We start from the raw sequence: 15,990 nt of genomic DNA, 5'->3' as shown, positions 1-15,990 counted from the left end.
ACCTGCTGGATTTCCTTACCTCTCTCGTTTGCTGGGAGGGCATCATTAATAAAAATGGTTATTCTTCCACAGTTTCTATATTTTTTTCTCAATATCCCTTACAACCCTGGCTCTTTTTTTTAAAAAACATTGCGCACAGAGCTCATTAGGTTACCATGGGGAGGAAAACAACCGAGGCTCCGATGGTCAGTGCTCATTAGGCCCTATGCTCAGGGAGGGTTTGATATCCCTGATTTCGATCTCTACTACCTTAGTGCGCAGGCACACTATGCTTACTATTGGGTCAAGCCCCCTAAATATATGCCACAGGTGGCTGCAGACGACTGGCTTGCCGATCCCATACCATTGAATGGTATTATATATGCCCCAGTCCGGCCACGCTCGACTCCACCCACCACGGTCACATGCACAGTTGCAGCCTGGAGCCGGGTCTTAGGTCTGCTTAATTCATCCTTTTTATATTCGCCGCGAATGCCTTTGACATATCATCCATGCATGTCGCTATTACAAGAAGGGGGATTTCATAAGTAATGTCAGCGGATTAATGTCACTACATGGGGGGACCTATTTCATGATGGGTTATTCCGTTCTTTGGCTCACCTCCTTCAGGGAATACAACCGCCACCTCTAGATATATTCCTATACGTGCGCTTACGCCAGGGACTCCGGGCACTTCTTCCTGATTTCCCGAAAGAACCTGTGCAGTTTGCCCCGTTACACTATTTGTTAGGATCTACAGATGGAAAGCATTTAGTGTCAGGACTCTATCGGTGTATACGTACACAACAGGTAGGCATTACTAGTCCGGCCCGTGCACAGTGGAATGAGGACTTAGGGATGGAGGTCACTGATGAGCAATGGACTTACCGCTGCCTCCAAACGGCACAGATATCTGCTAGTTGTAGACTACGGGTTATACACTACAAATTTCTTCATCGTTTATATTACACACCTGTCAAAAAACATAGATTTAACCTCACTGACAGTGATAGCTGTGAGAGATGTGGGAGGCAGGGGGTGGGATTCTTACATTTGGCTTGGGAATGCCCAGCAGTGCAGGAGTTTTGGGGACAAATATACGTGGCACTAGAGGCCATGACAAGTAGCACATTGGCAAGGACTCCCGTGTTGGCACTGATGGGGTATACGGCACAGATACCTAGATCCTACCGGAAGCTGTTTGCCATTGCATTTTTTGCTAGCCAAGCGGCGGGTGGCCTGCAGGTGGGGCAGGGGGCGTGCCCCGAAGTTCAAGGATTGGCTGACAGACTTGCTTTACTGCCAGGAGCAACTGACCGTTTATGCTGAGACACTTCCCAGAGGCCTCTCGACCAAAGGACATATGGGGGTCTCTTCGGACCTATGTGCTTGGAAGGGGCTCAGAGGAGCCGGAAACATCTTCCCCAGGATGAGACGCTTTGTTATTTTTTACATGTGGGGTTGGTTCGTCCTGCACAGGTGCATTGCTGATCGGCGGCGGAGTTTGATCTTACCACTTACTATCATGTTGGACTCCTGGGGAGATGTCTCTCTCTGTTATTGCTGTTTCCATGAGGGGTCGGGCCGGGAAACTAGACTGGCACACAAGGCTCTTCCCGGGGGACGCCGTCCCTGGGATCCTGTAGCTGGGCTGGTGCTGCATAAGCGCAATTTTGCTCCCCTGGTGTTCCAAGAATGCTATTGCTATCGCAGACTTGATTATGTTATCTACTATGCCTATGTGTCGTATAAGGAGGACCTATTGGATGTATTAGCGTTGCGGGGTGGTTGGGGAGTGTGCTATTCCAGACAAAAACAGTATATATATGTAATGATTGAAAGCTGTCATGTTGTCATTTCTATGAAAAATGATAAATAAAAGGTTTAAATAAAAAAAATAAAAAATAAATGTTTTAAGAGTTACCACTTTATTCCAATCAAGATGGCTTCAGGTGTGCAATACGTTTTTCATAAGTAGAACTGTTAGCGCTCTAGTTGTTCTTTAGAACACTCTGGGAAGCTGCAGTAGAACACAAAGGAATCAACTGACAGTCTCTGCCCTTGTTGGATGTACATGTTTTACTGAGATTGTCAGACGTCATTCTCACATGACTGAGAAAGATAATGTGAATTTACAGAAAATATGCTCTCAGTTAGCTTATAGATCACCTTCCAAACCTCTGTGGGAAAAGCATGAGAAAATAGTTTTCTCTCAAACGTGATTCCTGATATCCCAGCAGAAGGCTTTTTCACATGGTAAAATCACCTTAGAACACACCACAATTCCTAAAATGAGTATGGTACCATCAACAAATGATTTATAATGTAACTAAAGTCTTAAAACCTATTAACTGCAATGCTTTTTAATGAAGTGCTTTCATGTATATTGGTCCCAAGATGGCTGCCAACACTTCTTGGATGAAGTGCTGACAGCCAATCAGATCTCACGATGAGATGTGTGGTTAGGTTCCGCCCAGATATATATGTGATTTTACTGTTGATTTTCTCAGGAACTACTGAACAGATTTACACCATTTAACCAAAAGGCACGTCTCTGAACCAAGGGCTACCTTTTTGCCAAATGTGGTGTAATTCCGTTCTGCAGTTCGGGCTGTAGCTGCGATTAAAGGTCCCTATGGAAAATTGCATGGGGAATACATGTTTTGGGACCCCCCTTTTTTCTCGGCCCCCGCTTGACGAATCACCCCAAGACTTTCAGGATAGGAGCTTCCCGGAGCACCCCACCAGCTTTTAAATTTTTGCGAAGATTCGTCAACCGGCCCCAAAGTTATGATTTCCTATGAATAATAGGTCCTAACTATAACTACCTACTGGCGACCGCCAGTAGGTAATTATCTAGATAGATAGTTATAGTTAGGACCTATTTTCCATAGGAAATCTGCAACATTCTATTGGCAATATCTTTGGCGCTGATTGACGAATCTTCGCAAAATTTTCGGTGATTCGTCAAGCTGGGGCCGAGAAAAAAGGGGGGTCCCAAAACGCGTTTTCCCCATGCAATTTCCCTTAGGATCTGTTGTCGCAGCTACAGCCCGAACCGCTGAACGGAATGACACCAAATTTGGCAAAGAGGTAGTCCTCAGTTCAGACTCGTGCCTTTTGCATAAATGGTGTGAATCTGTTCAGTAGTTCCTGAGAAAATTAAGGTAAAAAAGTTAGTGATGTCTATGGCCGCGGAGGATCCGCGGATCCTCCACGCACCCTCCCCGAACCCTCCCGAGCACGAGCTGAATGCTAATTGGCTGCCAACACTCTGAATCAGGAAGTGTTGGCAGCCATCTTGTGCCTCGGTAGAACCGAGGCACAAGAAAGCACAAAAACAAAGACGCAAAACGCAACAAGGGGGCAGGGTAGAAACACGCTGACCCCCTAGGCCTGCTCAGGGGGTCCCACAAGGACCCCCAAGGCCAAAAAAAAGAAAAAAAAAATTAAAAATCACGGGATGCGCATAGGGCATCCCGCTAACGAAAAAAAACCAAAGCGCTTCGTTTAGATTTAACCCCCGGGGGGGCCAAGTCCCGGGGGCAATATGGTTTTATAATGGGGGGCCCAGAGGGGCTTATGTTAATGTATGCTGGGGGCTCATGGCCCCCTGCAGCTCCGGGGACCGCCACGCCCCGGGGCTTTAAAATAACAAAACAAAAAAACCCTGAGTGGGAGGGCTCGAGCCCCCCCACACGCCCTGGGGACCGCCACCTCCCCGGGGCACTGATTATTTAAAATAGGGGGTCCGTTACAGACCCCCAAGCCCCGGGGACATCAACCCCCCGGGGCTTTAACTTAAGTGGGGGGGGCCGCGCGGCCCCCCTGGAGCCAATGATGGCCCTGGGGACCGCCACCCCCCAGGACCGGCTCCTGCAGTGTCCCGGGGTGCCCACCCCCGGGACACTGCTGTTTGCTATGGCAGGGTGGGAGCCTCGTGGCTCCCATCCTGCCATTGCAAACTGCTTTGGTATTTGGAAGAGAGAGCAGGAAACCTGCTCTCTCTTCCAAATACCAAAGATGATTGCTTTTCCACACGGGGAGCAGCATGTTAGCTGCTCCCCATGTGGAAAAGCAATGCCGGCTCCCGCAGGACGCGGGGAGCCGGCGGGGCCGTGGGGGGATTGGGGACCCCCCCACGGCCCCCAACGGAGGCCAGGCCCCGGGGGATGGGGACCCCGGGGCCATAAGTGGCCCGGGAGGGGGGCACGTGGCTCCCCTCCCAAAATTTTTTTAAACATTTTTTTTAAAAATGACCCCCGGGGGATGGGGTCCGAGGGGACATAGGTGGCACAGGAGGGGGGCCCCCTTCCCGTTTAAAAAAAAAAAAATCAAAATTGGGGGCAGGCCCTGGGGGATGGGGTCCCCAGGGCCAAAAAAAAAGAAAAATAACCCACTTCTAAAAAACAGAGGGGAGAAAAAGAAAAGGATCGGGCCGGATGCCACGCCCCCTCCTTACACCACTCTGCAAACGCGCCCCCTGGTGCGTTTGCAGAGGGGGAACGAATTCCCCTTCAATACTGGGGGTCCCTGGGGGCCAACTAGCCCACCAGGAACCTCCAGTATGCGCCAGGGGGCTGTGTTGCAGAGAGGTGTAATATGGCCACGCCCCTTTTTACACATCTCTGCAACGCAGCTCCCTGGCGCTTACTGGAGGTACCTGGTGGGCTAGTTGGCCGCCAGGGGACCTCAGGATTCAAGGGGACTTAATCTCCCAACTTAAAACACGCCACGGGGCGCGTTTGCACAGTGGTGAAGGTAGGGGGCGGGGCCTGAGGTGATACTGTGCAAACACGCCCTGTGGCGCGTTTTAAGTTGGGGAATTCATTCCTCTTCAATCCAGAGGTCCCCTAGGGGACAAATAGCCCACCAGGTACCTCCACTAAGTGCCACGGAGCTGCGTTGCAGAGTGTTGTAAAAAGGGGTGTGGCCTCTGAAGACCTCTCTGCAAGGCAGCTCCCTGGCGCATACTGGAGGTACCTGGTGGGCTAGTTGGCCGCCAGGGGACCTCAGGATTCAAGTGGACTTAATCCCCCAACTTAAAACACCCCACGGGGTGCGTATGCACAATGGTGAAGGTAGGGGGCGGGGCCTGAGGTGCGATCTGTGCAAACACGCACTGTGGCACTATTTAAGTTGGGGACTTAATTCCTCTTCAATCCTGAGGGTCCCTGGGGACCAACTAGCCCACCAGGTACCTCCAGTAAGCGCCATGGAGCTGTGTTGCAGAGTGTTGTAAAAAGGGGCATGGCCTCTGAAGACCTCTCTGTAAGGCAGCTCCCTGGCGCATACTGGAGGTACCTGGTGGGCTAGTTGGCCCCCAGGGGACCTCAGGATTGAAGAGGAATTAATTCCCCAACTTAAAACGCGCCACAGGGCGTGTTTGCACACGTCACCTCAGGCCCCTCCCCCTTCCTTCACCATTGTACAAATATTCCTCTAAAATCAGCCGACCTACGAATTCCGATTTACTCACCTGTAATCAGGAGAGAACCCAAGGCTGCAACTTTTAGCCCAGCACTGACCCTGAAAAGTAATTCTAAGCGTACTTACCAGTAACTTGTATTTCCTTCCATAGGAATCCATTGTGTGGTTTTCACCAGAAAATTTTCAGTGTCCATTTTTGAAACGTACAAATATTCCTCTAAAATCAGCCGAACTACGAATTCCGATTTACTCACCTGTTATCAGGAGAGAACCCAGGGCTGCATCTTTAGCCCACACTGACCCGGAAAAGTAATTCTAAGTGTACTTACCAGTAACTTGTATTTCCTTCCATAGGAATCCATTGTGTGGTTTTCACCAGAAAATTTTCTAAGTGTCCATTTTTTAAATGTACAAATATTCCTCTAAAATCAGCCGAACTACGAATTCCGATTTACTCACCTGTTATCAGGAGAGAACCCAGGGCTGCATCTTTTAGCCCAGCACTGACCCTGAAAAGTAATTCTAAGCGTACTTACCAGTATTTTGTATTTCCTTCCATCGGAATCCATTGTGTGGTTTTCACCAGAAAATTTTCAGTGTCCATTTTTGAAACGTACAAATATTCCTCTAAAATCAGCCGAACTACGAATTCCGATTTACTCACCTATTATCAGGAGAGAACCCAGGGCTGCATCATTTAGCTCAGCACTGACCCTGAAAAGTATTTCTAAGCGTACTTACCAGTAACTTGTATTTCCTTCCATAGGAATCCATTGTGTGGTTTTCACCAGAAAAGTTTCTAAGTGTCTATTTTCACAAACTAAAAATATTCCTAAAAAATCGTCTGTATGACTTAAACACATTCTTTCAACTGTTTACAGGAGGTTGGCCAGTGCTGGATCCAGGATCCACCACTGAGTAAGAAAAAGTAACGATAACACTACTTACCTGCTAAGTGAATTTTCTGCCATAGGAAAACATTGGTGATTCTATGGGGAAAAACTTTCTAAGTGTCAACTTTTAAAATACAATAATATTCCTTAAAAATCACTACTGTAACCAAAGCGCTTTTACTCAACTGTTTACAGGAGATGTCCAAGGACTGAATCTAGGATCCAGTCTTGTGGTTAGAAAAGTAATCCATAAAGTAACTAATTGCATTTAACTAGAAATTCACATTGAGCTCAATGTTGCTTTGTGTTTGAAATTGTGTTGCCCATTGAAACAACTGTAACTACTGTACTTAAAAGTCTGTTGCCTGTTTGCCAAGTATTTAAACTAAAGTAATTCATTCTGAGAAAGTATATTTTGTATTGTAACGTATAATGTAATTAAAATGTAATTTAAAAAAAATATATATAAAAATAAATAGTTTAAAAAATGTAGTAAATCAGTATCAAAAAAATCAGTATAACAATTATTACATTCAAAATTGTCATTTAGATAACGTTTGAAAATCACTGAAAAAACCATAGGTTTCAGGCCTGATATAGTTAGAAATTAGCATTTAAAAAACCTTTGAAATTCACTGAAAAAACCATAGGTTTCAGGGGCGTTATAGTTAGGAATTGGCACTTAAAAAACCTTAGAAATTAACTGAAAAAAACATAGGTTTCAGGGGCGTTATAGTTAGCTGGACATTTCCCGCATACAAAACCCTAGAAATTCCCCTGTTATAGTTAGTTCAGCTAACTATAACTCACGCCCCCGCAATGCACTGCTGATGACGTCACATATTACATCACTCATGACATGGTCAGTGACATCACTGATGACATCACTGATGACATCTGAAATGACATCACTGATGACATCACTGATGACGTCATCCATGTGATAAATTAGTGCATCTTCTCACACCCTTTGATATACTCAATCAAAATATCAGACGTCCATTCTCAAAACCATAGATACTCCAATACCAAAAACTACATACCCGCTCATTGACTCTTAGATCTACACACACATCCACTCACTCACCTGTACAGTCACTCATACTTACAGTCACTCAGTACAGGACTATCATATGCATTTATACACCTACATAGACACTCACACACCACCAATTATCCATCTCACACCTAGTCAGTCATGCAACTAATTAATCACACTCCCATTTACTCACCTATGCAGTTATACACACACAAGTTCACTTACTCATAAAAATAGTACCACATTCTTACGCTCTTATACAATCACTGATACAAGCACACACTCATCCATACAGCCACTCTCACAATCACACACTCTCACATATACCCACTTATATAATCTTACACACATATATACTGCCTTTCACATATATAGTTACTCACACATGTACCACTGAGATATACATTCAATCACTAACACACCCATACATACACTCACCCAACCATACAGTCCATCACAGATGCACTCTTAATGCACCCATAGAATCACCCACTCACACATGTATGCACAGAGTCACACACACCCCACCCACACAAACACTCAGGCACCCAAACAGATATTCAGACAACCAATCAATAACCCATAGAGACACTCATATAGCTATTCACAAAACCATGCAGCCGCTTATACACCAACAGACAGACAGATACAAACATTCACACAGTTTAGTCACTAGTCTGCAGTAAGATAAGTTTAATGGCTCAAGTCAAAAAACTTTATTCGACAATTAAGTCATAAAAGTAACATATAAAAACTATTTACATAAGTACAAGTTAAAATACAGTTATCAATATAGGTTTGTACATATATGCCTAGGACAAGGTTATACTCCATTTATAATAAAATAGACTAATGCCTTTACATCCAGGAGTAAAACAGGCACATTTCATATTTATGCAGCAATATGCCGTCCTCCCCTGATTTAGATAATTTAGACAGCAGAACATCCTAACCTAAAAATTATTATATGGACGCCTATTCGTTATGCACTTTGGGATTAATCTGTTTTGACCGAATTACCCAAGCCCATTTTATGTATTTTGCCATGGCTATTGCAATTGTCGGGCTTGGGTCCGAACACAAAATTCTCATAGCCTCTTCGTGCCTTCGAGTTCCAATTAGACGGCAAATGGGTAATACCCATTTTTTACGTGGGAGAATGTAAAGGGGACAAAAAAACACGAAGTGACTCAGAGATTCATTCTTGTCCCTGCACTTTGGGCATTTATCTTGGGACCCTTCGACCCATTTGGATGTAAATGATCGAATCGGGAGCGTGCCTATCCTAAACTGGAAGTAGAGCTTGCGATCACATGGTATTTCAATCAAGCCCCAATACAATTCCTGTTTAGGATAGGCCTTAAATTCCAAAAATCTGCCTGTAAGATGGAATGAGCATCCCTTGGAAAATAATTCCAAACAGATCATTTCCCAATACTTGGCTTTCATAGTTTCTTTTGAAGGGAAAACCGCGTTGTGAGGATCATCCCAAAGCTCCCTCAATCCCAATATGTCCAGTAGCAATCTTATAGACCTCAGTCAGTCTATCTTATGAAAGGAGTCCTTTTCCATAATTTCCTTCAAGCCCAAAGCATAATGATTGAGCTCCTCAGTAGTCCATACCCTACGCCAATACAGCAATGGGCGCAAATAAGCTGTATCTTGTAGAGTTTCCAAACCAAGGTCCCAAAAAAGAGGTAACAAGGGGGTACTTTGCGGGACACCAACGACTTTCCGGATAAACTCATTTTTCACAGCAGTCAGGCGATTTAGATTTTTACCATACCCCCATAGCTCAGACCCATATAGAGACGAGCTACGGATCTTCATCACGTAGATCTCGAGAAATGGGTCAATTGGTTGGGTCTGTGAGGTTTTAAATCCTTTTAAGAGGAAGCCTGCCTGTTGTTGGAACTTCAATATTGACAGATCTATTTGGCTTTTCCAACACATATTCTTCTGTAGCGTGACTCCCAAATAAGTAAATGCATCGACCTGCTCTAGTGGGGATCCATTCATAAGGATGGCTCCTTTAAAAGATTTATAAAACTTACAAGGTTTAGGTTCATTAAGGACCATAAACTTGGTCTTGGCAACATTTATTTCCAGTCCACGTGATAAGCAAAATTCTTCAAAGCGCCGGAGGATAAGCTGGAGGCCACTCTGTGTTTTTGAGATCAGCAGAGTATCGTCCGCGAACATGAGGACTGGAACGCAAATACCAGCCATAGCCGGGGCATCCGAGGGGACCAGGGAGAGGAAATCAGCCACCCCGTTTACGAAGAGCGAGAACAGGGTCGGTGCCAAGACACAACCCTGCCGCACTCCCCGCTCTACAGGGAAGGCATCCGTAACCTCCCTCTGTCGTCCCCACCGAACCCGGGCAAAATTGTCCTCATGCAAGCGGACGACCAATGCCAACAACTCTGGGGCCATCCCCAGCCCCTCCAGCACCCGCCACAGATTGCCACGCGGAACAAGATCAAAAGCCGCCCGCAAGTCGACAAATACTGCATACAAGACCCCTTTTTCTAAGACCACTGTCCTCCAATAGAGGACCATAAACCTGAAGACCTGGTCTATAGTACTAGTTTTGGGACGGAACCCAGCCTGGAGAGGGCTCAAGATATTATTTGCTTCCATCCAGGTCTGGATTTTTCCCAAGACCAACCGGCCCATAATTTTTTGTATAGCGTCGATCAGGCTAATGGGCCTATAATTGCAAGCTAATGATTTATCCCCCTTTTTATATACAGGTACAATTTCGGCTCCTTTCCAGGATTGAGGGATAGCCATCCCTTGAGCTATAGCATTAGCTAAATAGGTGATATATACCCGCCATCTTTGTCTATCATGCACAAATACATCAGCTGGGATGCAGTCCATGCCTGGGGCACGACCCTGGGTTACCATGTCAAGCGCCCTGTCGACCTCCTCAGAACTAAAAGCAGGTTTATTGTAAAACACCCGCTCCTGATGGAACTCACTATCATCCTCGTCTTCTTTTGCATATTGTAACTTTCAACCTAGGAACTCTGGGGAACATAATTATGCGGGCTATCAGTAATTTCACCCCTCTTCCATTTGAAAATATCCCAACATTTTTTCTGATTTTTAGCTGCACATGCTACCTTAAGATCTTGCCACTCCCACTCTTCCCATTCCTTTTTAGCATTCCATTGTGCCTTCCTGTAGATATTACGAGCTTTCTTAATCTTGCTCAGATCTTTTAATTTTAGTGCAAGCCCCAGCTCTTCCCGGGCTTGCTTGCAAGAGGCATTAAACCAACTCTCCTGTTTTCTTCTAAGATCTTGTTTTACTGAGAGAGGCCTGCAGAAGTAGGTTTTAAGTTTAGCAAAAAGACTTTCATGTATATTCTCAACTGCAACATAGGACTGACTTTCAATGCCCCCTGTCATCATTGATATCAACGCCTCTTCTACATTGGAGTTAATACTATTTATGATGTCAGGATGCTCTGCTACTTTATGCCACTTAAGGCGTCGTTCGTCGTTTGATAAAATAGCATCTGGGCCTATTGCATCAGATGCTGAAACCACTCTATCTCCCATATCCAGTTTAAAAAAAGCAACTAATGGATTGTGGTCACTTTCTATTCGATATTTAACCACCATATCCACAAGAGTGTGCCACATCCTTAAATGGACTAAAAGGTAATCTATATTGCTTGCCCTGATGCCGTTACCATATGTTTTACTACCCATCCTGTCCGACAAAGTTCTGCCATTAGCAGCCCTCAGTTGGTTACCCAGACAAAACCCTTTCAAGTACAGGGCCGCCTCCGTCCATTTACTAATAGGCTTTGTCTCAAGCTGCAGAACACCCCATCTGAGGTCCTCCTCCTCCATTAAAGTTGAGTCGTGAAACCCTAGTGGCTCAAAAGTCGTGTTGAAATCTCCCGCAATCAATGGGAGCACATCAGTTGGACTGGATTCGACAAGGCAATCTAATGCTGCTACCACCTCCGATTTTTTCCCACCTGGTAAGCCCCTTGCATAGACATTATAAATGTCAATTTGCATATTTAGCGGGAAATTCAGCCTAATTCCCAAGATATCACGATCCAGAGTTGGGATAAGTTGGATATTACATTTTAAATTTTGCTTGACCCAAATGACCAAGCCTCCTACAGTCCGTCCCTTTGGCCTTTTCTCTGCTGGGACAAAGAAATTCAAATAACCCAATCTGAACACAGGCTCTATTGACCATGTCTCTTGGAAAAGACAGATGTCATGCCCACCAATAAAGTCTGTCCAGAGGGATGATGATAATTTAGGTCCCACACCCGCCACATTCCAAGATAAAAACGTTATGTAGCCTGCAGCCTTAACCACCCCTTCGGCACTCCCTATAATTGTTGTAGGAGGAGTATCCACGCCATGAGGGAAATCTAAATTTCCATCATTACTCAGCAGTTCCTGCTGAAGCACCACTCAAGGTCCCTGTTCCACAACTCTAGTAGTGTTTGTTGGAGCAAGGATCACACTTCCATCTCTAATACTTTCTATTGCAAACAGCCCTTCATGCTTTTTACCCTCCTCTATCTCAGTGACTACATGTACATTTTCGGGTCTAAGATAACCAATTCTATCATTCTGTCAATCGCAATCCACTAGCCCAGATAACACATCGAATCGGTTGAAAGACCTTATATCCCCAGGAGGGTAACCACTTGTCAAAAATCCCCCGCATATTGACCCACACTGAGGCAGTGGTACAGGAGCATAGAAATAGGACAAAGGCATAGTGCAGATTAAAAGTGAGGGATCATCTTGAGGCCAAGGACAGATACGCTCCACACAGCGTCTATCCCTAAAATTAATAATAATACAATCCCCCTTTATCGTCTTAGGCTTCCTGGCCACCCAGTTTACTTTCCTGGCGTACAAAATTTCAGCACATATATGGACCGGCAATGGACGCTTAGCATTAAGCCAAAAAATACACTTATTCTTGAGTTCCCTATATGATTCCCTTGTCCCCATCGCCAAGGGCGGAACCCCAGTTAAAACCACCACATAGGGGGCTGCCTCTGGGGGGAGATGTATATCAATTAGTCCAGATGAAGCCTGCACTAAAGGCTGTGTGAGCATAGGTTGTTTATCAGTTCTAACTGTGTCAGTCCCAGCATTATAGGATCCGTCACGTAGTGGGTGATGTTCGTCTCTTGGCTGGTTAGCAGAATGGGATATGGCATGTGGCTCCTGAGAAGCAGACAGTTTGGAATTCTCAGCAGCAATTGCTGGACCATTAGTGGCAGATTTGGTCTCACTACATTGTCCTGTCGCACTAGGTCGTTCCCTATATGAACCAGATCCCCGACTACCCCCCCCGTGACTGGGCCGAAGCAAGTGAAAGTTCCATGCATACAAGCCTACTTTCTATAGAGCCCAATCTTTCGTAAATAGGATCACACAGATTCTTTAAAGTACTCTCCAGTTTTTTCCAAAACGTCGAGCCTATATCTTCCATAGCTCCATTCCCCACAGATAATGGTAAATTTGCCCTCTCCTCAATTGTTACAGGTTGAGGGCATGGAAATACATCCTTCCTCGGGACAAGAGCAGGTCCAATCTTAACATTTTTCCCTGCGGCGATCTGTTGATTTCCCTTACGTTTTTTTTCCGATGTTAAACCTTGGTGTTGTTGGGCAGAACCCGCTTTGATATTACTAGCGGAACGGGTCTTAATGTTTGATAGGGGCATAGTATTAGGGGCCAGATTACAAGGAATCGAGGTATCAAGGGTTTCACCCAGAGTTTCAACCAATAGTGTAGTAAATGTTGTTGTTTGGTCATTTCCGTCCTCCACCAAAGAAGATATTGAACCCGGTAAATCCAACATAGCAGACTGTAGACACGGTGGAGACCTAGCCTTGGCCATACTTCCCAGGGAAGACCTCTTATCACAAAGAGTATCTAATGATAATCTTTTTTCCGTTAGTTCAATGTCTTTGGCTAGTGCTGATTGTACTCGCTCAAGAAAGTTATCTAAAGTCCCCATTAAAGCACCCCCAGAAGATTGCATGACACTCTCATCCCTTTTTGCTGGCTTATCCATTGATATATGTATACTTGTATCCCCAAAAGCAAATAACCTTGTTTCCTTAGGGGGGATGTATTTTATGGAAACACTTTAACTCCGAGACTTTGCCTCACTATTCCGTGGACTAACCTTTTACACCAGATGATAGAGGGGAGTCCCGTTCCGTTCTCGATCGTTCTCGGACGGGCTCAGACGGGCCCGCCCTTGGCCCGGGCTTCGCCCGGCGCGTGCCTGCGCGCGTCCCGCGAAGCGGTGGCCGTGAGGAGATTTATATCGTCTGGCTGGGAATACGGGAAGAGGACACAGCTGGTAGCAGTTGCGGGACTGCTGGTCCTCGCAGTCCCGTCCTTAGCGCCTTCCCTCTTGCGGCAATCACCAAATTAAAAATTAAACAACTCCGATGGCAGCACTCAGGAAAATGCAGGTATCAGGATTTAAAAGGCACGCTGAATCTCCTTTCACGAACGGCTCCCGCGAAGCGGGGGCCGTGAGGAGTTTTATATTGTCTGGCTGGGAATATGGGAAGAGGACACAGCTGGTAGCAGTTGCGGGGCTGCTGGTCCTCACAGTCCCGTCCTTAGCGCCTTCCCTCTTGCGGCAATCACCAAATTAAAAATTAAACAACTCCGATGGCAGCACTCAGGGAAATGCAGGTATCAGGATTTAAAAGGCACGCTGAATCTCCTTTCACGAACGGCTCCCGCGAAGCGGGGGCCGTGAGGAGTTTTATATCGTCTGGCTGGGAATACGGGAAGAGGACACAGCTGGTAGCAGTTGCGGGGCTGCTGGTCCTGGCAGTCCCGTCCTTAGCGCCTTCCCTCTTGCGGCAATCACCAAATTAAAAATTAAACAACTCCGATAGCAGCACTCAGGGAAATGCAGGTATCGGGATTTAAAAGGCACGCTGAATCTCCTTTCACAAACGGCACCCCGTTTCATGACTCACTTATACAGTTAGTCACGCACCTACTAAATCATCAATTCACACACTTATACACCCACTCATTCTTCCATAGGTTTTTCCCTATCTATTTATTAAACATATTTAAAATGTACAAAAACACACTTCAGTGATGTCATCAGTGATGTCATTTCAGATGTCATCAGTGATGTCATCAGTGATGTCACTGACCATGTCATGAGTGATGTAATATGTGACATGATCAGCAGTGCATTGCGAGGGCGCGAGTTATAGTTAGCTGAACTAACTATAACAGGGGAATTTCTAGGGTTTTGTATGAGGGAAATGTCCAGCTAACTATAACGCCCCTGAAACCTATGGTTTTTTCAGTGATATATATAGATAGATATAGATAGATAGATATGTATTAATAAACAAGCGTTAAGCATTAAGGAATGTAAGATATGTACTTATCTTTTGAGCAGCTGCAATTAAAGAAGGAAGATGGCTGCTGGTTTCTGTGCTATTATACATGACTGGAATGTTTTTAAAAGTTCTAAATTCTTTCCAATGTTGCTGCAGTGAGCGTGCAATTAAAGGAGATTGCAACACCTTAGCCTCCATGTCATGCAGTAAAATCTTGATATTTGTGCTGGTGGAGGTGGCCAAGAAATACCAGAAGGTACTACGATTTCCCCTGCAGTAATGACGCTGTATTAGTGCATTGTGTTTGGCTATTCACGGCTGTCAATATGACTTAAAACGTTTATAAAATTGCGCTTAGGTTAAAATATTGCCAGACAAATAATGAGACAAATATTTTTTTCCCAAAACTCATCAGGCAATTTATGGTCAAATTAGCTTGCCAGGAAATAGCAGGTCACCTACATTTTAACCAAAACATGTTTCCCATGGATAAAGAAAATCATAACTCTTTATTATGAAAACAGATTACTCTGTGACAAAAACACAATCGACTTTTGAAAAAAGATTCAATTTGTGGGGAAAACAGTCCTTTCATGCTAAAAACTAGTCGGGCTCCTAAATAAAAATATCGCAAGTCAGTGTTTTTTCCATTGTAGGCAGTTTTCAAGAAATCAAACATGTGAGGTTTATCTGGGGTGATTAACTAATCTGTTTTACTAATACCTGAGTCATGCTGTTGATATTTCAATCTCAGACAGCATTCATTGTAGAAATGTATTTGGTGGACACAGGAAAGGCTAATGACCACGTGGACTCTGGCTTTTGAAGGTAAATTTGGTTTCCCAAAGAAATTATTAATACAGTCTTTGCTCTGTATGGTTGTTGTCTGGCTAGCGGTGGTAGATGGTTTTACATCGAATCCATTTAGCATAGTTAGGAGCAGTAGGCAAGGCAGACACTTTCCAAGCGGTGGGTCTTCCGTTGAGGTGGATAAGCGTCACCCCACTGCTTCTGAGCAGTGCAAAAAGGAAAAATAAGATGATAACACAATGATATTATCATTTTATTTAGTCAGTATACAGCGGGGCTGGGCTGTCATGATGAGCAGGGAGGAGGAGTGGTGGGCACCATAAGTGCGCATGACGGTTTGGCCTGTTCCCACCTGGATGAGTTGCATAGCCGAGTGGAGAAAAGTCCCAGGCTCCCAGGCACTGCCTGAGTGGCAAACCAAGCTCCTCAGACCAATCACAATGCTG

This window comes from Triturus cristatus, chromosome 12 (assembly GCF_964204655.1).
Source record: "Triturus cristatus chromosome 12, aTriCri1.1, whole genome shotgun sequence".
NCBI classification, from domain to species: domain Eukaryota; kingdom Metazoa; phylum Chordata; class Amphibia; order Caudata; family Salamandridae; genus Triturus; species Triturus cristatus.
Note: the sequence above shows the minus strand (reverse complement) of the source record.